Source organism: Narcine bancroftii, chromosome 3 (genome assembly GCF_036971445.1).
Source record: "Narcine bancroftii isolate sNarBan1 chromosome 3, sNarBan1.hap1, whole genome shotgun sequence".
In the NCBI taxonomy this organism is placed as follows: Eukaryota; Metazoa; Chordata; class Chondrichthyes; order Torpediniformes; family Narcinidae; genus Narcine; species Narcine bancroftii.
In genome coordinates this window covers 193,068,974-193,093,003 of record NC_091471.1, presented here as the reverse complement: position 1 = coordinate 193,093,003, position 24,030 = coordinate 193,068,974, and the positions used below count along the sequence as shown (strand labels likewise).

The 24,030-nt window shown below is 49.1% G+C and overlaps 1 protein-coding gene across 1 annotated transcript in view; it reads right to left on the bottom strand.

The window, feature by feature from the left end:
- Positions 1 to 24,030, bottom strand: part of enpep (glutamyl aminopeptidase) — a 99,588-nt gene that overhangs the window by 65,566 nt on the left and 9,992 nt on the right. The gene's annotated exons all lie outside the window — the stretch shown is intronic.

The following is a 24,030-nucleotide window of genomic DNA, read 5'->3' as shown; positions in this document are numbered from 1 at the left end:
ACTTCTGGACCCGCTCCAGAATCGCCAGCGTGAGGCAGTGGAGCCTCAGCATGGCCATCTGAAAGCTTACTATGGGTCACCGGCTGGGGGAGTGAGTCCAACCTCTCAGGCTCACTCTGAGTAGGGATGCAAAGAAGGGGCGAACCAGTCAAGGCCAGATCTCTTTGGGGTTCAGTGTCAGTACTCCCGTTTAGGAATTTGACAGGAGCGTAGTTGGGGTTAGTATGCAGAACCTGAACTGGTTGGACTAGGGGGTCTGTTTTACGCGCCCGAGCATGGCTCTTCTGCACCACGGTTCCAGGCTCAGATAAACAGGATGGCCTGTCCATCACAGTTCCTGATTTCCTAGGAAAGGCGAACATATGTTCATGAGGTGTTTGATTTGTTGCAGTACACAATAAAGACCAAATAGAATGTAATGTCTCAGGCAGCACCTCCTACCACTGGGTAACAGGGTAACCATGTGTTTTTAAAGCAAGATTAACAGTCTTCCAGACAGTAGCATTAGCCCTTTTGTCCTGCCCATTGCCCTGCAGGCTGTAGCTCGTGGTACGGCTGATGGCAATTGCCTTCCGTAGTAGGGCTTGCCGCAGTTTAGCGCTCATGAATGCTGAGCCTCTATTGGTATAAATGTAACTGGGAAAACCAAAAATGCTGAAAATTCTGTCAAGTGACTTAATGACAGATGCTGACGAGACATCAGGGCATCTCAAAAGGAAACCTGGAATATTCGTCAATAACAGTAAGGAAATATACATTTTTGTTGTTGGAAAGTAATGGTCCTTTAAAATCTAAGCTAATCCTCTCAAAAGGTCAGGTTGCCTTGATGAGAGTGGCCTCCGGAGATTTAAAGTATTGCAGTTTGCATTCTATGCAAAAAGGACAGCTTTTAGTCAGTTTCCTGACTTCTTCCAGAGAAGAAGGGAGGTTGTTAGCCCTTCTTCTTTTTTCCTTCTTTGGCTTGGCTTCGCGGACGAAGATTTATGGAGGGGGTAAAAAGTCCACGTCAGCTGCAGGCTCGTTTGTGGCTGACAAGTCCGATGCGGGACAGGCAGACACGATTGCAGCGGTTGCAGGGGAAAATTGGTTGGTTGGGGTTGGGTGTTGGGTTTTTCCTCCTTTGCCTTTTGTCAGTGAGGTGGGCTCTGCGGTCTTCTTCAAAGGAGGTTGCTGCCCGCCAAACTGTGAGGCGCCAAGATGCACGGTTTGAGGCGTTATCAGCCCACTGGCGGTGGTCAATGTGGCAGGCACCAAGAGATTTCTTTAGGCAGTCCTTGTACCTTTTCTTTGGTGCACCTCTGTCACGATGGCCAGTGGAGAGCTCGCCATATAACACGATCTTGGGAAGGCGATGGTCCTCCATTCTGGAGACGTGACCCATCCAGCGCAGCTGGATCTTCAGCAGCGTGGACTCGATGCTGTCGACCTCTGCCATCTCGAGTACTTCGACGTTAGGGATGTAAGCGCTCCAATGGATGTTGAGGATGGAGCGGAGACAACGCTGGTGGAAGCGTTCTAGGAGCCGTAGGTGGTGCCGGTAGAGGACCCATGATTCGGAGCCGAACAGGAGTGTGGGTATGACAACGGCTCTGTATACGCTTATCTTTGTGAGGTTTTTCAGTTGGTTGTTTTTCCAGACTCTTTTGTGTAGTCTTCCAAAGGCGCTATTTGCCTTGGCGAGTCTGTTGTCTATCTCATTGTCGATCCTTGCATCTGATGAAATGGTGCAGCCGAGATAGGTAAACTGGTTGACCGTTTTGAGTTTTGTGTGCCCGATGGAGATGTGGGGGGGCTGGTAATCATGGTGGGGAGCTGGCTGATGGAGGACCTCAGTTTTCTTCAGGCTGACTTCCAGTCCAAACATTTTGGCAGTTTCCGCAAAGCAGGACGTCAAGCGCTGAAGAGCTGGCTCTGAATGGGCAACTAAAGCGGCATCGTCTGCAAAGAGTAGTTCACGAACAAGTTTCTCTTGTGTCTTGGTGTTTGCTTGCAGGCGCCTCAGATTGAAGAGACTGCCATCCGTGCGGTACCGGATGTAAACAGCGTCTTCATTGTTGGGGTCTTTCATGGCTTGGTTCAGCATCATGCTGAAGAAGATTGAAAAGTTAGCCCTTATGTAGTGGAAGAATCTCATGATTCCTGGGTGGCACAATCTGCTATCGATCTCTTTTAGCCCCTCCAGCTGAGCACCAGCAGCAGATCGTGACAATGCGTCAGAGGGATCATTTAACCTGCCCGGTCTGTATTGGATCTCAATTATAAGTTGAGAGTTCCATTCGCCAGCGTGCCATCTTATCATTCTTGATTTTACTTTTGTGTTTAGTACTGAACATGTAGGTTACAGATTTCTGATCAGTGACAAGAATAAATTTTCTGCCAGCTAGAAAGTGTCCCAGTAGCGAACAGTTTCAATAATAGACTGGGCTTCTTTTTCAATGGCAGGATGTTTAAGTTCAGGTCTGCGTAATGTGCGGGAGAACAATCCCACAGGTCTGCCCCTTTGATTAAGGGTTCCTGCCAAGGAACAATCTCAGGCATCAGTTTTCACTTGGAATGGGACATCCTCGTCAATGGACGAGAGTGCAGCTTTGGCAATATCAGCTTTGATTCTCTCAAAAGCCTTCAAGGCCATTGGAGAGAGAGGAAAAGATTTAGTGTCAAACAGAAGGCATGCCTTCATGGCGTAGTCCCAAACCCATTTGCAGTAGAGGAAAAGAATCCCATACACCTTTTAAGGGCTTTTGCTGAGTCTGGGGGTGGTAACTTCTTAAGGAGGGCCATTCTTTCCGGGTCAGGGCAGATTTCGCCCTCGCAGACAATTTAGCCCAGAATGGGTAGCTCTGTCGCGTTGAACACATATTTGCCCTCATTAAATGCAAGGTTGAGTTCTTTAGCTGTTGCTAAAAATTTCTTGAAGTTGTTGTTGTGCTCAGCCTGTGTTTTCCCCACAGATAGTGACATTATCAGTTAGGGAAACGTACCCTGTAACTCATACATCCTAACAATCTTATCCACTTCCCTCAAACACTGACACACCATTAGTGACTCCAAAAGGTACCCTTTTAAACTGGTCTAACCCCCCCCATCAGCCTCAAAAGCCATTCAGGGCCATTCCCTAAATTGGGATTTGGTTAAAAGCTGTTTTGAGGTCGAGAGTGGAGTACACTTTGTATTGCGCTATCTGATTAATCATTTCATTGATTCGTGGCAGGGGGTGGGCATCCTGGTTCGTATAATGGTTGATTGTCTGGCTGTAGTCAATAGCCAGTCAGGTCTTAGTGTGATTTTTCACAACTACCACTTGGGCCCGCCATGGATTCTTACTAGGTTCAATTACTCCCACTTTAAGCAGTCTCTGGGTCTCAGCTTTGATAAACTCATGATCCTCTTTGCTGTAAGAATGGCTCTTGGTGGCAAACGGCTGACACTCAGGGGATAAATCACTGAAAAGGGAAGGAGCTTTGATCTCTAATGCGGACAGACCGCAGTAACTAGCGCGGGGGATGGTAAGTGTGGATAGTAGCCCACCGAAATTTAACATTACACTGTTCATTTGAGATTGAATATCTAACCCCAGTACCACAGGGGCACAGAGCTCCGGCATAATAAAGAGCCATACATCAGGCAGGCAATGTCCCTGCAAATTTAAAGTAACTTTACACTTGTCCCGTACAGTTTTTGTTAGTTCACTACAAGCCATTGATACCTTTCGATTCGCTGGATATCTCCGCAAATTTAAGACTCTGGCAACTCTCTCATGGATGTAGCTGTCAGTACTCCCCGAGTATATTAGACAATCACGAGTCTTACCCTCCCCCTTCATAGTCGACCGTTCCAGTCCATAACATCCCCCAAGCTTTGGGCCATCACGGGGGATCAAGGCCGGCCCTCATTGATGGTTGCGATGCATAGCCTCCTCCACATCCAAGATTCCATTAGAACGATGTTTCTTGGTGGCCAGGTACAGCGTCCTTTCCCCATGCAGCCTAAAAGACCGCAGCTGCAAGGTAGGCAGAGAGCTTCGAGCAGCAAATGGCTCCAACATTTGGATATTTGGCACTCATACAATTCCCCTTGGTTTTGGGGACAGACAATTCACCTGGAAGTTTATGGTGGTGGCCATCAACAAACATTAATGGGTGCCGATTTCCTGAGAGCCATCTCATTACTGGTGGACATTAAGGGGTGTCGGCTGGTACATGCCCAGACATTTCAGATACACTCGCTCAAGGGCACCGAACTTGGTAACCCCCATCTACACTCATTGAGTACTGCCGACAATGAATCTGCTTGAGTTTTAGTGGAATTCTCCTCCATCACTACACCCAATTTCAACTCAGTGGAACCCAAACATGGGGTGAGACACCAAATTATGACAGAAGGCCCTTCCCTGGCTAGAGAAGAATTTAGAAAGATAGAGGAACTCAGTATTGTGCGGTGCTCCGATAGCCTATGGGCCTCCCCCCTTCATATGGTACCTAAAGCAGCTGGAGGTTGTGTGGAGACTACCGCTGCCTTAACGAGCCCTCCACGCCCAACAGATATCCTGTGCCCCATTTCCAGGACTATACCACTTATCTGCAAGGGGCTGGATATGTTCCAAGGTGGACCTCATCAGAGGTAGTCAGATCCCAGTCCACCTCAATGGCATGGAATTCCCAAAACTGCCTACATAATGCCCTTTGGATTGTTCAAATTCATCCGCATGCCATTTGGGCTGCAAAATGCGTCTCAGACTTTCCAGAGGTTGATAGATGCAGTGGGACAGGACCTGCACTTCGCCTTCATTTACCTCAATGACATTTTAATAGTCAACCACACCCACACTGAGCACGCCCTCTCTTAAGACCATTGTTCTCCAGGCTAAGTGAGTTTGGTTTAACCATCAATCCAGCCAAGTGTCAATTTGGCTGAGAGATAATTGATTTTCTGGGCCATCGTATTGACCTACATGGGGCCAGGTTGTAACCCACCAAAGTAGATGCTATTTGTTCCTTACCCAGACCAACAACCATGAAAGGACTGGTCAATTTTTATCATCGCTTCATACCTGCAGCAGTCAGCATCATGAGTCCACTATTCCCCCTTATGGCAGGGCCCAGTAAAGACATTCAATGGACACAGGAGGTGACTGAGGCTTTCCAAGCATCCAAAGATGCCCTAGCCAAAGCCTCCCTCCTTGTGCATCCCAGGTCAGATCCCCCAACCACCCTCACGGTAGACACCTCCAGCACAGGGGTCGGGGGTGTACTTGAGCAACTGGTTAACGGACAGTGGTAGCCGCTGGCCTTTTTCTGTGAACATCTCAGGCCACCAGAGCTCAAGTACAATGCCTTTGATAGGGAGCTATTAGTGTTATACCTGGCAATTCAGCATTTCCGTAACTTCCTGGAGGGCAGGAAGTTCAAAATTTACACAGACTACAGACCACTTACCTTTGCCTTCAGCAAGGTGTCAGACCCGTGGTCAGTCAGGCAAAAATGGCACCTGTCCTACATTGAACATATCACTGGTATGTCCAAAGTGGTAGTCGATGCACTATCAATTCACTCAATTTGGCTCACCCCGCCTACAGTTGAAATGGTGGCTAACTGGTATGTCTAGCACAGCCTCCTTAAAGAGGTCATTTAGTGGGCCAAAATGTACTCAGTGCCAGGCATCAAAGGTCCAGACCCATATTAAAGCCCCTCTGCAGCCTAATAAAACCAGCATGCCACCACTTCAACCACGTGCACATAGACATTGTCATGCACATTATCTATTGATCATGGCTGACCGGATGACTAGGTGGCCAGAGGTAGAGCCTCTACCTGAAATCTCCACAGAGATGTGTGCACAGGCATTATTAAACACCTGAGTGGCAAGTTTTGGGGTCTCTGAATACTTAATATCTGAAGGGGAGCCCAATTCACATCCAGCTTGTGGACCACCTTAGCAAATACCCTAGAGACTCAACTCCACCACACCACAGCAAACCACCCACAGGTCAAGAGGCTGGTGAAGAGGTTCCACAGACACCTGAAGACAGCTCTGATAGCCCAACTCACCTAACTAAATTAGGCAGACAAACTCCCTTGGGTCCTGCTAAGCATCCACACCACCCTGAAAGAGGATCTTGAGGCATCCTTCGTCAAGTTGGTCTATAGCACAAATGTCAAACTCTGGCCCACAGACCAAATTTGGCCCGCGATATAATTATATTTGGCCCGCAAGATCATATCAAAAATGTATTAGAGGTGGCCCGCTGGTCGCCGTGCCAGTATAGCGCATGCACAGTAACCGTTGTGTCCCAGGGTGAGGGAGAGAGAGAAAAATCCTGGTCCTTGAAAAATAGTGGTGGGTGGTTTTATAAACATGCTGGCGTGTCCCCCCTCCCACCCCCCCAACGCAGCGCGGCCTGGCCGGTGTCAGGGGAAGCCAAGGCCGCTTCCCAGCGCCCGGAACCCCAGTGGCACAGTGTTTCTTGGAGCTGCAGATGGAGTCGGGACGCCGGAGGGAAGATTGGGGCTTCCCGCCGAGTGATGGGGACGCCGGCCGCCCTGCGCCTTCCCACCAGACCAGCGGCGGGTGCCCGGAGTACACGTGGAGAGCGAGGCTGGTCGGGCAGGTAGGGTGGAACCCCCCGCCAATCTCGGGAGTGGCGTGGGCTGGATCGGGATTAGCCGCGCTCACCTGCTCCTCCTCCGTTGACCGGGATCCAGCACGGTCCTGAATGTGGAGACTGCCCTGGAAAGGTTCTGGGACACCGGCATGGAAAGAAGAACAGGGTCCGTAGAACATTACAGATCAGAAACAGGCCCGTTGGCCCTTTGACTCTACCTCGTGAAAACCCAACACTGGAGAAACTCAGCGGGTTAAACCGTATCCTTTATCCAGCAGAGAGGTACCTAACAATGTTTGGCCCGTGATCCCCCTCATCAATGTATGAGCGAAACTCTGTGGTTCTCGTAAAAACACCAGAAGGGAGAAACTCGGCAGGTCCAGGGGGAGGGCACCGGCAGAAACTCGGCAGGTCCAGGGGGAGGGCACCGGCAGAAACTCGGCAGGTCCAGGGGGAGGGCTCCGGCAGAAACTCGGCAGGTCCAGGGGGAGGGCTCCGGCAGAAACTCGGCAGGTCCAGGGGGAGGGCTCCGGCAGAAACTCGGCAGGTCCAGGGGGAGGGCTCCGGCAGAAACTCGGCAGGTCCAGGGGGAGGGCTCCGGCAGAAACTCGGCAGGTCCAGGGGGAGGGCTCCGGCAGAAACTCGGCAGGTCCAGGGGGAGGGCTCCGGCAGAAACTCGGCAGGTCCAGGGGGAGGGCTCCGGCAGAAACTCGGCAGGTCCAGGGGGAGGGCTCCGGCAGAAACTCGGCAGGTCCAGGGGGAGGGCTCCGGCAGAAACTCGGCAGGTCCAGGGGGAGGGCTCCGGCAGAAACTCGGCAGGTCCAGGGGGAGGGCTCCGGCAGAAACTCGGCAGGTCCAGGGGGAGGGCTCCGGCAGAAACTCGGCAGGTCCAGGGGGAGGGCTCCGGCAGAAGCTCGGCAGGTCCAGGGGGAGGGCTCCGGCAGAAACTCGGCAGGTCCAGGGGGAGGGCTCCGGCAGAAACTCGGCAGGTCCAGGGGGAGGGCTCCGGCAGAAACTCGGCAGGTCCAGGGGGAGGGCTCCGGCAGAAACTCGGCAGGTCCAGGGGGAGGGCTCCGGCAGAAACTCGGCAGGTCCAGGGGGAGGGCTCCGGCAGAAACTCGGCAGGTCCAGGGGGAGGGCTCCGGCAGAAACTCGGCAGGTCCAGGGGGAGGGCTCCGGCAGAAACTCGGCAGGTCCAGGGGGAGGGCTCCGGCAGAAACTCGGCAGGTCCAGGGGGAGGGCTCCGGCAGAAACTCGGCAGGTCCAGGGGGAGGGCTCCGGCAGAAACTCGGCAGGTCCAGGGGGAGGGCTCCGGCAGAAACTCGGCAGGTCCAGGGGGAGGGCTCCGGCAGAAACTCGGCAGGTCCAGGGGGAGGGCTCCGGCAGAAACTCGGCAGGTCAAGGGGGAGGGCTCCGGCAGAAACTCGGCAGGTCAAGGGGGAAGGGCTCCGGCAGAAACTCGGCAGGTCAAGGGGGAGGGCTCCGGCAGAAACTCGGCAGGTCAAGGGGGAGGGCTCCGGCAGAAACTCGGCAGGTCCAGGGGAGGGGTCCGGCAGAAACTCGGCAGGTCCAGGGGGAGGGGTCCGGCAGAAACTCGGCAGGTCAAGTGGGAGGGCTCCGGCAGAAACTCGGCAGGTCAAGGGGGAGGGCTCCGGCAGAAACTCGGCAGGTCAAGGGGGAGGGCTCCGGCAGAAACTCGGCAGGTCAAGGGGGAGGGCTCCGGCAGAAATTCGGCAGGTCAAGGGGGAGGGCTCCGGCTGAAACTCGGCAGGTCAAGGGGGAGGGTCCGGCAGAAACTCGGCAGGTCAAGGGGGAGGGCTCCGGCAGAAACTCGGCAGGTCCAGGGGGAGGGGTCCGGCAGAAACTCGGCAGGTCCAGGGGGAGGGGTCCGGCAGAAACTCGGCAGGTCAAGGGGGAGGGCTCCGGCAGAAACTCGGCAGGTCAAGGGGGAGGGCTCCGGCAGAAACTCGGCAGGTCAAGGGGGAGGGCTCCGGCAGAAACTCGGCAGGTCAAGGGGGAGGGCTCCGGCAGAAACTCGGCAGGTCAAGGGGGAGGGCTCCGGCTGAAACTCGGCAGGTCAAGGGGGAGGGTCCGGCAGAAACTCGGCAGGTCAAGGGGGAGGGTCCGGCAGAAACTCGGCAGGTCAAGGAGGAGGGGTCCGGCAGAAACTCGGCAGGTCAAGGGGGAGGAGTCCGGGGGGAGGGGTCCGGCAGAAACTCGGCAGGTCAAGGGGGAGGGGTCCGGGGGGAGGGGTCCGGCAGAAACTCGGCAGGTCAAGGGGGAGGGGTCCGGGGGGAGGGGTCCGGCAGAAACTAGGCAGGTCAAGGGGGAGGGGTCCGGCAGAAACTCGGCAGGTCAAGGGGGAGGGGTCCGGCAGAAACTCGGCAGGTCAAGGGGGAGGGGTCCGGCAGAAACTCGGCAGGTCAAGGGGGAGGGGTCCGGCAGAAACTCGGCAGGTCAAGGGGGAGGGGTCCGGCAGAAACTCGGCAGGTCAAGGGGGAGGGCTCCGGCAGAAACTCGGCAGGTCAAGGGGGAGGGGTCCGGCAGAAACTCGGCAGGTCAAGGGGGAGGGGTCCGGCAGAAACTCGGCAGGTCAAGGGGGAGGGGTCCGGCAGAAACTCGGCAGGTCAAGGGGGAGGGGTCCGGCAGAAACTCGGCAGGTCAAGGGGGAGGGGTCCGGCAGAAACTCGGCAGGTCAAGGGGGTGGGGTCCGGCAGAAACTCGGCAGGTCAAGGGGGAGGGGTCCGGCAGAAACTCGGCAGGTCAAGGGGGAGGGGTCCGGCAGAAACTCGGCAGGTCAAGGGGGGTCGGCAGAAACTCAGGGGGGGCCTGACCTCACCAGGACCGTTGCCCACACCCCCTCCCTGCCGCAGGCCGACCCGCGGCTCACGGTGACGGGGCCGCTGATCCGCCGAGATGCCGCGCTGCAGTGAGAGCCGATGCCCCCGCACTGTCGTTGTCCAACCCGATCGCCCGCAAACCCCGCCCTCCCGCACACAGGCCTGAGTAAGTATTATGAACTTTAATCTCAGGATAAAATGATCTTCCAATAGTTTCATGTCACAGTGATAAATATATTCCTGGTTAAAAATGGTCCTGAACCTGGATACAAGCTCATTAGGCATAAAACTTGAAAAGTGTGTAAATCAAAGGATATCTGTACCAATGGAAAAAGGGCATGGCAAATAACCCTGCTAGAGTTCATGCCCACAATCAGTCACCCATTTGATTGTTTCAGGAATCATGTTATTCTCCCACATTCTCAATAGCCCTCAAATTTTACTATTCGACAAATCCTCTATAGAGAAATATTATTTATTGAATATTTTATTTCTCATTTGTTAATGCTTCTGGAAAGAGTTTATCCAAAACTATTATTAAACATTTATTTTAATAAGAAAAAGTTTAACATTACATATGTTGAGAGAAAACATGCATATGTTGAAAATTTTCAATAAATATTTAGTTCGGCCCTTGACTTTGTCCAAGTTTTTAATTTTGGCCCTCCGTGAATTTGAGTTTGACACCCCTGGTCTATCGCATGCCCTAGTCATCCCGGGTGAATTTGTGGCGGCTTTCAAGGACTTGGGAGAGTTTCCAGCAGCTACATTTTCCTTGACGGTGTTAGAGCCTGGGTTCATTAATCCCAGAGCTCAGGGGCAAGCTAGCTCCTTTGTCCCAAAAAAAAATTGCAGACTGTCACTACATATTTTTCTGACATGGGACCCACTGGCTACCACCTATGTATTGGACACTGGCAGCAGGGAGGAAACCTTCACGCTCAACCAGCTGGATGGAACCAGCCCACTTGGATGTTATGCAGCCAGTTACTCACCTGTCCCCATGGCACAGGGACCAGCAGTCAACTGACAGAGTCCAGATCGCCAGTTCTGGGGTGGAGTTGGGGGGGGGGGGGAAAGAGTAAAATCATGTAGCAGCCCATGGCCCACTCCACAGGATGTCACAGCAAACAGTCATCAAACACAACGATCAGGCAGACAGCACACGGGATGAGACATCGTCTCCTCTAGACTGCAGGAATAACAGTCTAATCGGCCAATCACAGCAAGTAGATTGCAGGGGGTCCAATCTAGGCTCACACATGCAGAATAACCAATCAGCAGCTGGCCTCGCTCAAACCAAGCCCTGTGGTGACATGGCTGGCTGCCTATAAAAGGCAAAGCTGCAGCCCAATAAAGTCAGTGTCAATTACACTCCCTTGGTGTGCGAGTCTTCTTTCCACCTCGAGTTAGAACCATAGTGACGCCGCTACATGATGATACTAAATTAGTTAGAAAAGAGAGTGCAAAGAGACTGCGAGATAATATAAACCAAGTCAATGAACTGAGAAATGTCGACTGAATGGGCATTAATAGAGCAGTTAGAAAGTGGAGGAAATGGTCATCCATATTGGTGCACAAAACAGAAACTCACTCCATGCTTCACAATTGGGAAACGTTGCAGCTCAAAAAAGGAACTTTGTGACTTTGTACACGGGTCATTGATAAGCTGTAAAGAGTTAGCAGAGCAAAGTGTTCGTTATGGAACATAGAACAGTACAGCACAGTACAAGCCCCACAGCCTCAGTGTTGTGCTGACCTATATAAACCTACTCAAGATCAATCTAACCCTTCTCTCCCTCCCAGCCCACCATTTTTCTTTCATCCATATACTATCAGAGTCTGGTTGTCTGATAGTGTGGGAGTTGGTGTTTCACAAGTGGGGCGGGGGGGTTGCTCTTGGCAGGTAAGTAATTGGGGGTGGTGTGCTTCTTCCGCCATTTACATTGGGCATCTTGTTCACTGGATGCATACACATGCGGTTCTCGGTTTCATCCCAAATGCTCCTCACTTGAATCAACATGGGCCAGGAATTCTGGAAAATCAATCGAGATGTCGAGCACATTCTTGAATCTTTCCTGTTTGCCCGATTGTCCAACAGCACTTCCCATATACAAGGCTTCGCTGGATTATTGGAAGATATGACTTTACTCAAGTTCTCCCAGATTCTGTTATCAGAGTCCCTGAGGTTTTCACCAGCAAACATTACAGGGATCACCCACAGATGAAAGCCCATGACTTCTTCAAACTTTCCCTCAGGAAAAATCAAACATAAGAAGCACTGAAGCCACCCCTCATTAGTGCACACTTTATTTTATTTAAATGGCTATCCTCCAATCCTATCAATCGATCTGGATTGCATTCAAACCTCTGTTATTGTTTAGTGCTAAACAAGAAAGTCTGCAAATGCTGGGGTCAAGTGCAATGCAGGAGAAACTCAGCAGGTCATGCAGCATTGATAGAAAGTAAAAAGTAACCAATGTTTCTGCCCTGGGACCTTCGTCAGGTACAAGATTTAAAAAAAACAGGCAGACACTAGAATGAAAAGGAGGGGGAGCAGAGGGCATGAAGGAGAAGATGTACAGGCTAATACACGAGGGTTAATAGGTGGATAGAGATGGGAGAATACAAAAGTGACAGCGAGAGAGAGGGCAGTTCTCTGAAAGGAGAAGGAAGGGAAGGGGTGGGGGAAGCTGGAAGAAAGGAGACAGAGGTATGGAAAGAGGGTCACGGGAAAGAATTGGAAGCACAATGCAGTAAATGACTCCTGCAAATTCATAAGTTAAGCATTACTAGATTTGGAAGGATTGTTTGGGGCCCCCAAATGCTGACGAGGAAGGAAGTGTAGACGCAAGTGTAATCTTTCTTACGATTATAGAGGTAGATTCCAAGGGGGAAATTTGTGGGAAGGGGCGAGTGGAGAAGGGAGACCCAGAGGGAGTGGTCCCAATGGAAAGTGGAGGGGGATACATGTCTGGTCGTGAGATCCAATTGTAGGTGGCAGAAATTGCATAGGACAATAGGTTAGATGTGAAGGCTTGTAGGTGAGGACAAGGGGGAGTCCATTCTTGTTGAGTCTTGGGGTGCAAGTTGCTAATAACTTATCACACCATGCTGAACTTGACCTGGCTCCTCTTTATGAATCAAATACCAAGGTCTATTGGGGAAAAAGAGTTGACTTTACATTTCTGCCAGGGAAAACTGAATTTCCAGACAGTTCTCAGAAACAGAATCTTATACAACCTAGGGTCAACTCTGTAGCTCTTCAAGTCATGTCATTTTGATTTCTTTACCTACAAATAGATGCATTTATCATGGAGAGGGCATTAAAGGACTTGTCAGGATCTCATTCACTTCTCCCTCCTCCCATCTGGAAGAGGGTTCACAAGTGCAAAATCACGCACCACCAGATTCAAGGACAGTTCCTCTCCCACAGCTGTCAAGGCCTTGAACAAGCCACACATTAGAAAAATAACGGAGCCCTTGTTCCGATCCAGCTGATCTTTCTATAACTCTGCACTCTGTCCAGTTTTATTTGCTGTACCACGTATGGGCTGACTTGCAGCATAGCAGCAAAGCCAGCCTTTCCAACTTCACCACACGTCAACTTCATAGCCTTTCCAACTTCACCACACATTAACACAAACTTCAACTTGCAACAAATCATTAGACTATTTCCTGGAACTGTCGGTTTGTTGTTTGAGGACAGAACAAGTTAACTAAAATTACAGATGATAAGAAAGTACTTTTATTTGTTCTTACAAAGGTCTTACAAAATTCAATGGGATAAACACAGACAGGATACTTCCCCCAACTGAGATGTTTAGAACCAGCAGTTGCATTGCCAGAATAGCAGGTTGGCCATTTTGAACTTAGAGGTGCATCTTTGAAATGATCTTATTCAGAGGATATAGAATTAATTCAAAATAAAAATCATTGGATTTCTGGATATAAAGGAATCATATGGTGATAAGTCCATTTTCCTTGAACTGGGGTAGATGATTAGCAATGGTCTTGATGATTAGTGCAGAAGACTTGAAGGACCAAAGCCTTCTGGTCCCAACACAAGGCTATCTTGGCTTTTGACAAGAGTACAAATGATATTTAAAAAAAACTCCAGGTTAATGCATGTGTAACCTGGAAATTCATAGCAAACTAGAGGTTTGCACAGTCTAACCATTCTGCAGAACAAATCCACTACACAGTGAGACGTGTCTCAAGATGGAAAACAGACAATTGCATTCCACACCAGACAAAGATGGGTGCTGAGATGTTGCCAGAAGAAGAGCACTGAGACAGGGCATGAAGACTAGTCCTCATTGAGCAGGTATTCACAGAACAAGTCATCAGACTCTGATCTGAACTACTACAAACCCAACTCCCTTCCCCCCACCCCCCCCCACTAGATTTCCCATCTGTTCACCCTTCCATTATTCCATCAAATCCATGATCATATTGATAAAGTAAAAGCCACTTACAAATGAACATTACAGATGATCTCTTCAGATCCAACCTTAACAAAGGATAGCCAGTCAGTAAATTATCACCATGCACTTGCCTTCATCTATGGTTCCCATGCATTGGCTGCAACATGGTTGGTAGAAATTGGTAGGCTTTCAAGAGAAGGAAGTGGAGTTGATATTTGAAGAGTATTCCGAAGAAGCCTTTAGCCAACAGACCATGCTCAGACTGCATTAGCAGAGGATGCCCAGATCTACAGGTCAGCGCAGCAGTGGTTAGATCGCAAATGTTGTCATCTTGCCCATTTTGGGTTTTGACAAGACCACTCTCTGCAGGCTGCATCACCACCTTTGTCCAAATAGTGATCAAAACTGAACTCCAGACTAGATGGGAGAGTGAGCATCTTTGACATCAAACCCACGTTTGATCTCGGGTGGCTTTTATAGACCTAGGGTAAAACATGTCAGTGGCTAAATTAAATCAAGGAGAAAAGAAGATGGTCTGGTTGTTGGAGGTCAATCACACTAGCTCCATGACATCAGGACTTCCTCATGGCACAGGCTGCTTCATCAATTAGGTCAGGATTGGGGAATGTTTGCTGATAATCAGAGCTGCTTTGCAAATGAAGCAGTCTATGCCAGCTGGGGCTAGATCACTTTAAAACACAGTCTGCAAGATGGCAGTCAACACTTGCACAATTAAAATGCCAGGCAATGAACACCTCCAACAAAAAAGAATCTAATCACCTCCCCATAACATTCAACAGCATTACCACTGGCAAGTTCCCCCAGTATATAGGTCACTATTGACTGAAATGCAATTGGTTAAACCTTGTTAATACTGTGACTATAATATCAGCTAGAGGCTCAGTATCCTGTGGCTAGTGGTTATTATCTTGGAAATAGGAAGAGTAGGCCATCAAACCTGTTACAGGATTCAACAAGATCATGGCACCCAACAGCCTTTTCAACACAACCCTCAATTCCCCTACTATACAAAATTCTGAATTTCAGTGAGTATAGTCCAAGGGAACAGAATCTCTCCTCATATGCTAACCCCCTCATCTCTGGAATCAAAGTGGTGAACCTCCTCTCAACCACATCTAATTCCATTATACATTTTCTCATGAGACCAGGTTTGGCCTCACTAATGCCCTGTACAATCACAGCAGAACCTCTTGCATTCGATTCCTCTAATCATGAAGGCCAACATTTACATTCTTGATTACCTGTGCACCTGTAAACCAACCCTTTGTGATTCATGAACCAGTCCATCCAAAGCTCTCTGCACAACAGCATGATGCAACCTTTCATGAGTTAAATAATAATCTGCTATTTATTCTTCCAAAGTGGTTGATTTTGCATTTACCAACATTATACACCATCTACCAGACCTTTGCCTGCATGCTTAACCTATATCTCTCCAGACTCTCCACAATTAGCTTTTCCACTCAATTTAACATAATCAGCAAACAATTATCAGTTCCCCTTCCAAATTATTATTATACATTAGTGAACAATTGAAGGCCCACCATTGACCCCTGCTGAACTCCACTCATCACTGATTGCCAATCAAAGAAATGTCCATTTATCCTTACTCTCTGCCTTAGATTGGTTAAGCAGTCCTCTACTTTACCCCTCATTTTGATGTATCCTTATCTTTTATGCAACACATCATTTATGCAACAGCTTATTGAACTCCTTTTGGAATTCAAAGTATACACAATTCGTTCTCCTCAGTCCTTGTTATATTCTCCAAGAACTCCAGTAAAATTGTCAAACATGACCGGTCCTTCCTGAATTCATGTTAGATCTGCCTGATGTCTCACTCTTTCTTCCTTGATAACAATTTCAAACTACAGATGTCAAATTCAAGTTCATCATCTGACTATACATATCTGACTGCACATATACAACCCAATGAAATAGTGTTTCTGCAGATAAAATCTCTCTAGATACACACACATATAAATACACACACATATAACACATACACACATATATCTATACACATACTATAAGCTAACTGGCCTATAGCTCCCTACCTTTCCCTACATTTTTTTTAAATATAAAAACAGTGGCATGACATTTGCTGCCAGGCCATGGCCAAGTCCAGAAGACTTTGGTAAATGATCACAAATGCTTCTACTACAACTTATGCCATTTCTTTCAGTACCATAGATGCATTCTTTCATCGATTTGTACAGGCTCTCATCCCATCGCATCCTCAACAACTCTTTGGCGTGTTACATGTGGCAGGAACACCCATATCAAGCTCTTGTTCATTGACTATTGCTTGGCAGTCAACACCATCATACCAGCAAAACTACAACCAAACTAAAGGATCTGGAAATATGTTCATTCCACAGCAACTGGATTCTCAACTTCCTCATCAGGAGGCCCTAATCATTGCAAATCACCAACATCATCTCCTCTATGATCAACATAGAGCGTCCCAAGGCCCTTCTCTATTCCCTATACACGTGTGACTGAAGAGCCAAGTTTGACTCCAACTCAAATCTATTCTCTTTGGCTTGGCTTCGCGGACGAAGATTTATGGAGGGGGTAAAAAGTCCACGTCAGCTGCAGGCTCGTTTGTGGCTGACAAGTCCAATGCGGGACAGGCAGACACGATTGCAGCGGTTGCAAGGGAAAATTGGTTGGTTGGGGTTGGGTGTTGGGTTTTCCTCCTTTGTCTTTTGTCAGTGAGGTGGGCTCTGCGGTCTTCTTCAAAGGAGGTTGCTGCCCGCCAAACTGTGAGGCGCCAAGATGCACGGTTTGAGGCGTTATCAGCCCACTGGCGGTGGTCAATGTGGCAGGCACCAAGAGATTTCTTTAGGCAGTCCTTGTACCTTTTCTTTGGTGCACCTCTGTCACGGTGGCCAGTGGAGAGCTCGCCATATAACACGATCTTGGGAAGGCGATGGTCCTCCATTCTGGAGACGTGACCCATCCAGCGCAGCTGGATCTTCAGCAGCGTGGACTCGATGCTGTCGACCTCTGCCATCTCGAGTACTTCGACGTTAGGGGTGTAAGCGCTCCAATGGATGTTGAGGATGGAGCGGAGACAACGCTGGTGGAAGCGTTCTAGGAGCCGTAGGTGGTGCCGGTAGAGGGCCCATGATTCGGAGCCGAACAGGAGTGTGGGTATGACAACGGCTCTGTATACGCTTATCTTTGTGAGGTTTTTCAGTTGGTTGTTTTTCCAGACTCTTTTGTGTAGTCTTCCAAAGGCGCTATTTGCCTTGGCGAGTCTGTTGTCTATCTCTTTGTCGATCCTTGCATCTGATGAAATGGTGCAGCCGAGATAGGTAAACTGGTTGACCGTTTTGAGTTTTGTGTGCCCGATGGAGATGTGGGGGGGCTGGTAGTCATGGTGGGGAGCTGGCTGATGGAGGACCTCAGTTTTCTTCAGGCTGACTTCCAGGCCAAACATTTTGGCAGTTTCCGCAAAGCAGGACGTCAAGCGCTGAAGAGCTGGCTCTGAATGGGCAACTAAAGCGGCATCATCTGCAAAGAGTAGTTCACGGACAAGTTTCTCTTGTGTCTTGGTGTGAGCTTGCAGGCGCCTCAGATTGAAGAGACTGCCATCCGTGCTGTACCGGATGTAAACAGCGTCTTCATTGTTGGGGTCTTTCATGGCTTGGTTCAGCATCATGCTGAAGAAGATTGAAAAGAGGGTTGGTGCGAGAACACAGCCTTGCTTCACGCCATTGTTAATGGAGAAGGGTTCAGAGAGCTCATTGCTGTATCTGACCCGACCTTGTTGGTTTTCGTGCAGTTGGATAATCATGTTGAGGAACTTTGGGGGACATCCGATGCGCTCTAGTATTTGCCAAAGCCCTTTCCTGCTCACGGTGTCGAAGGCTTTGGTGAGGTCAACAAAGGTGATGTAGAGTCCTTTGTTTTGTTCTCTGCACTTTTCTTGGAGCTGTCTGAGGGCAAAGACCATGTCAGTGGTTCCTCTGTTTGCGCGAAAGCCGCACTGTGATTCTGGGAGAATATTCTCGGCGACACTAGGTATTATTCTATTTAGTAGAATCCTAGCGAAGATTTTGCCTGCAATGGAGAGCAACGTGATTCCCCTGTAGTTTGAGCAGTCTGATTTCTCGCCTTTGTTTTTGTACAGGGTGATGATGGTGGCATCACGAAGATCCTGAGGCAGTTTACCTTGGTCCCAACAAAGCTTGAAAAACTCATGCAGTTTGGCATGCAGAGTTTTGCCGCCAGCCTTCCAGACTTCTGGGGGGATTCCATCCATACCTGCTGCTTTGCCACTTTTCAGTTGTTCGATTGCCTTATATGTCTCATCCAGGGTGGGAACCTCATCCAGCTCTAGCCTTAGGGGCTGTTGAGGGAGCTGGAGCAGGGCGGAATCTTGGACTGAGCGGTTGGCACTGAAAGAAATCTATAAACTCGCTGATAATACCACAATTGTGGGCCAAATAACTGAAAATGATGAGTCAGAATACAAGATGGCGATCTAGAATCTAGTTGTGTGGTGCCAGAACAATTGTATCTTTCTTTCAGCAAGACCAAAAAGCTACCTGCTGATTTTAGGAAGGAGATGCTAAGGGACCATGCCCTTATCTGCATTGATGGGGCTGAGGTAAAGGGTTAGAGTCTTCTTGGGAGTCCACATTTTAAAAAAAAGTTTCATGAAGTGAGCATAGAGGTGTCCATGAAGAAAGCATTCCAAATCCTCCACTTTCTAAGGAGTCCATCATAAATCTTCAGGTGCACGGTGAGGATTATACTGACTAGTTCAGAAAGTATACAGCCTAGTTCAGAAATTCAAATGTCCCGGAATACAAAAACCTCCAGAAGTTAGAAAACATAGCCAGGTCCATAACAGGCTCTGCCCTCCTATCCAGTGACACATCTATTGAAAAGGAGCAACGTCGTATATGACCACTTTACCCTGGTCACAACCTTTTATCATTGCTGCCTTTGGGCAGAAGCCTGAAGACCAGCACCTCTAGTTTCAAGAACATTTCTTTCCAACAGCTATCAGGCTCTTGAATCTCCCTTTGATACACTAATTATGGACTGGTCAAGACACCACAAAAGGACAGCCTGCACTGTTTAAAGTTCAGAAATGAAGTTTTTGTGAATTTAGGTATTTATTGTACAAACATTAAAATTGGGTGGAAAAAAAGGTAAAAGAAAAAAATGATTTAAATTGTTTATAATTTAATCAATAAATTATATAATTTAGCAAAATGCAGGTATTTTGTTGACCCAAGAGTGAATTAGTTTCTATTTTGGGATGACATCAAGAACTAAAGTTTCTTTCACAATTCTTTATTTTAAATGCTGCATTATCAAACCATGATCAACTTCCCCTCCCCCCCATAGATATTTGGATTCAGACCAGATTAAAATAATCAATCACTTAATAATCCTGGGAATTAATCATGGCTTACTATTAGCATGCTTATACTTTCTAACCATTTTCTTCTAATGTCTGGAGTTTTACATTTCAAATCAGCTTGTGCCTCAGAACTGACACTAAACCAATTCATAAAATTAAATTTCCATTCCAAAATAACTTGCAACTGTACATAAATTGGTAAAAGAAAAACAAAAGTTATTAAAACATAATATATTTTTTTAAAATATGGTTTAAAAGCTCAACACCACTGGGAACTATGACATATAAATTCCAGGTTGTTACAAACCAAGTTGTGATATCTCATTTTATAACATTTACATATCAGCAGTTCATGATCATTATACATTTGTTGAGATCAAATCTTTGTGTAATGAAGGTAATAATGAATCCACCAGAAGGCTGAAACAGGAAAAAAAACCATGATAGAGCATAAAGAAATGGTTGAGGCATAAGTACTTCACGTCTGTGCAAACACAAAAATTGCACCGTAGGAACAGCAGGGAGACAAGAAATGAACAGACATGAGCAGTGTAAAATAAATAATTTCAGTCATGGATTAGAGAGGTCAATGACACTAGTGGTTTATATCCTGGCACAAGGTGAATAGAAAACAAATATTAAGGACGACTGCAGAAACAGGTGATACCTTAGTTGGGAGCCATCAAAATTATCGGGTACTTTCTTTCTCAAGATCACAGATGATTCAAAAACCCCAAAAGTATACCATTATTCAATCAATGAGTGAGATAAAATAGAGAACCACCAATCAATTGGTATTATTTTAGTTAGAAAATGCTAGAAACCATTTTTAAGGGGATGATAACAGGACACTGATAAAATCATGTCTTTGTTAAGTACTTTACGAAGGGGAAATTATGCTTGATTGTTGCATGTGCATTGAGACTCTGGTCAGGTGGATAAAAGGAACCAGGAATATGGTATATTTAAATGTTCAAACTGCATTTAATGAGTGACACATAAAAAGTCTGTTCGAGTAAAGGGTTAGAGTTGGCAGAAATATATGAGCACAGCCAGAGTGTAGATTAATGAACAGACAACAGAAAGTAGAGGCAAAGTGGAGTTGGCAAGCTGTACATGTGGGGAACCACAAAGATCAGTGTTGTGACTTCAGCTTTTATAGTTAAGGCAGCTCGTCCATCCAGTCGGGGCCGCTCAGGTGGGCCATGTGCCGACTTAAGGAGATGGTGCAGTCGCTCGACTAGCCGATTGATAGGACATGGTGTGATGTAGCTCAATCCCCAACCTGTTGGCGAGGTGTGCCCAGAGCGCAGAGGTGAACTGGGCGCCCCGATCACTGGGGAGGTGATTTGGGATGCCGAACCGGGCATCCCAACCGTTCAAAAGCACTCAGGAGCAGGATTCCGTGGAGGCATCTGGATCACCTCGGGCCAATGAGTGCTGCGGTCTACCACTGTGAAAAGGTAACAGTTACCTCAGGAAACGGGTAAGGGTCCAATGATGTCCACATGTATGTGGTTGAACCATCCTAGGAAGTGTTTGAAATCTTGTACGGGCACTCTGGTGTGCCTGTGTACCTTGTAAAGCTGGCAATGGGTGCAGATTCTGTCCCAGTCCGCAATCTGCTTCCGAAGCTCGTACCAGAAATGTTCTGCCACCATACGGACCATGGACCTGATGGAAGGGTGGGAATGGTTATGGATATGGTGGAAGACTTGTCTGCACCACTGCTGCGGAACCACTGGTCGCGGGGTGCACATGGAGACATCGCATAGGATGGTGCCCTCAACGTGAGGAGTCGGGATGTCCTGGAACCGTAGGCCCGTGAATGCAGTCCTGAAGGCCTGCATCTCCTTGAAGTTCAGGCCAGGTGTCAGCACGCAAATGTCTGGTCGTGAGAATGCATCGGTGACCACATCGTCTTTCCCTGCCTTGTGCTGAATGTCAGTGTTGAACTCCGACACAAAAGAGAGGTGACGTTGTTGGTGGGGTGATCAGGGATCTCTTGCCATAGCAAGCACCTGAGTGAGAGGTTTGTGGTCGGTAAAAATGGTGAAAGCCCTCCCCTCGAAGAAATAGCAGAAATGACGCACAGCCAGGTACATGCCCACCAACTCATGATCAAAAGTGCAAAACTTGCACTCTGGCAGGCGAAGAAGGTGGCTAAAGAATGCCAATGGTTTCCACTGTCCGTTCACCTGCTGCTCCAGGACGGCACCAAAGGCTGTGGCAGAGGCATTGACAGAGAGCACCATATGCAGGTCAGTGTGTGGGTGGATGAGCAGGGTAGCCTTCACGAGGACATCTTTCATGGCTTCAAATGCCCTGCTGGCCTCTGGAGTTCAGGTGAGTGTCTGGTCTTTGGCCGCAATGAGAGCGAAGTGCGGCTGCATGATGTGCGCAGTGCCTGGAATGAAGCGGTTATCGAAATTGACCATACCCGCGAACTCCTGTAGCCCCTTGAGGTTGTCCAGGTGTGGGAACTCCCTCATTGCAGTGACCTTTGTAGCAGCAGGAGTGGCTCCTTCGGCCGTGACAGTATTAGCCCAGGAACTGCATGGACTCTTTCCCAAACTGGCATTTGGCCAGATTGATTGTTAGGCTGGTCGGCCAGTTGGGAGAAGAGGGTGCGCAGGTGAGACTTGTGTTGTGCCCAGTCTCTGCTGGGGACAAGCATGTCATCCAGGTAAATGAATATGAAATTCAAATCCCTGCCTACTGTGTCCATGAGGTGCTGGAAGGTCTGGGTGGCATTCTTGAGCCCGAATGGCATGCATAGGAACGCGAACAAGCCGAAGGAGGTGATGATGGCCATTTTGGGTATGTCCTCAGGGTGTAATGGGATTGGGTGACACCTGCACACCAGGTCGACCTATACCCTTGCGCCATGCAGGTTGGCCGTAAAGTCCTGGATGTGAGGGATCGGGCAATGGTCAGGTACTATCGCGTAGTTAAGTCGTCAATAATCTCCTCATGGGAACCAAGCTTTCGGGACCAGGTGGAGTGGTGAGGCCCAAGGACTGTCGGAGCAATGATGCGAGAACTCTTCCTTCGCTATTTGAGGCTTATCTGGCGGGAGCCGGCGTGCCTTGGGTGGGGATGTAATGAATCAACCCATGGCATGCTGAGGTGGCAGAGAACTGCGGCTTGAGGAGGGATGAGAACTCATCCAGGATATGCTGAAACTCGTCCATGGTCATGCTGACCGTGGCCATCTGCAGGTGCTCTGTGCGGGAGGCGATAGGATTGGAAGGTACAGACATCTACCAATCACCTACCTCGAATGTCAACCAGGAGTCCATAGGCAAGGAGGAAGTTGACACCCAGGATGGCAGTTGGGAGGGACAAAATGGTGAACCTCCATGAGAACTTCTGCTGGCCGATCTGGAAGTGGATGGTCTTGTCTGCATACTTCCAGATCTCCGTCGAATTGGCTACATGGAGGGGAGGTCCTAGAGGCCGGTTCTGGGACTCAATGGCTGTGGCTGGGATGACGCTGATCTGGGCCCTGGTCTTGATGAGGAAGTGTCGGCCACTGACTGAATCCTGCAGGTAGAGAAGGTGGTGTTGTTGGCCAGCTGTCGCAGCCATTGTTTCCCTGGAACGAGCAGGGCTGATGACACTTCAGAGCCTTGGCTCCCCAGCGTTGGTGGAAGAAGCAGAGGCCTGAAGTGGATGGCTTGTTTCTGGCTGAGGCCCCTGCAAGGGCTGGGTGTTCCACCACTGCGCTAGAGGAAGGCTTGGCATGGACATGCCCATGACTCGTAACCTGCTGGACTGCTGAGCCCTCTGAGGGTCGTTCGAGCCATAGCTCCTGAGCCTTTTGAGTGACCTTCCTGGGGTCAACGAAACTCTCCTGGGACAATAATGCCCGGATGTCTTCAGGCAGATGGCCAAGGAAAATGTGCTCGAAGAGTGGGCAGTTGGTGTGATCGCCCAAGAGCGTGAGCATCTCATCCATCAACTCAATTGTCATCCGAGTGGCACACTGGCACCTGGAAAGGCCAAGGGAGCTGGTGAGCACCCGCTTGATGGTCCTGTACTTATCTTCCACGGGTGGGTGCTGAAGGAGGTGCAGTACACATTTGGCGGTGAACTGGTCCAGGGCAGTGACCACATGGTAAAACTTGGTCGAATCCGATGAAATCTGGCAGAGGTGAAACTGAACCTCTGCGTGGCTGAACCAGGTCTCTGGCTCCTGAACCCAGAAGTCAGGAAGCTTGATGGCTATAGCGATGACAGAAGGGTGTTCTCGGGGTCACCAATTGTAGCGGCGGCTACACTGCCAACTGAAGGATCGCACAATCAGATGGGTTGAGTTCAGTGACCAAAACTAATTTATTGCAGGCTGCCTGGCTGGTCTTATTCTCCGAGCCCGGACCTGGCTGAGAACCGCGCTGGGGGGCACCGACGTCACATGGGTCGTGGCAGGAAACCCCCAATGGTGCCATTTTGACCGGCTACCCCGCCGCGTGCGTGACAAGCGAGGCCAGTTCGCCTGCCTAATGGCCGAGGGCCATACAATAACATAATTATTCATTTACACAGCACTCCTTAGGTTCTTGTCCACGTTGGTCCAGTGCTATTGAATGGAGCAACTTGGCCCGAGTCATCAACTTGAAGGCGAGTTGCCCTGCATGCAACTCTGAAAAGTAGTCGGAGTCCTGCAGGATATATCGTGGTGACTAAAAATTCCTGCACTTTCCTTTTTAGACTGCCCGTGTGACGGCAAATGTGGTTGATTGCGCCGTTCGT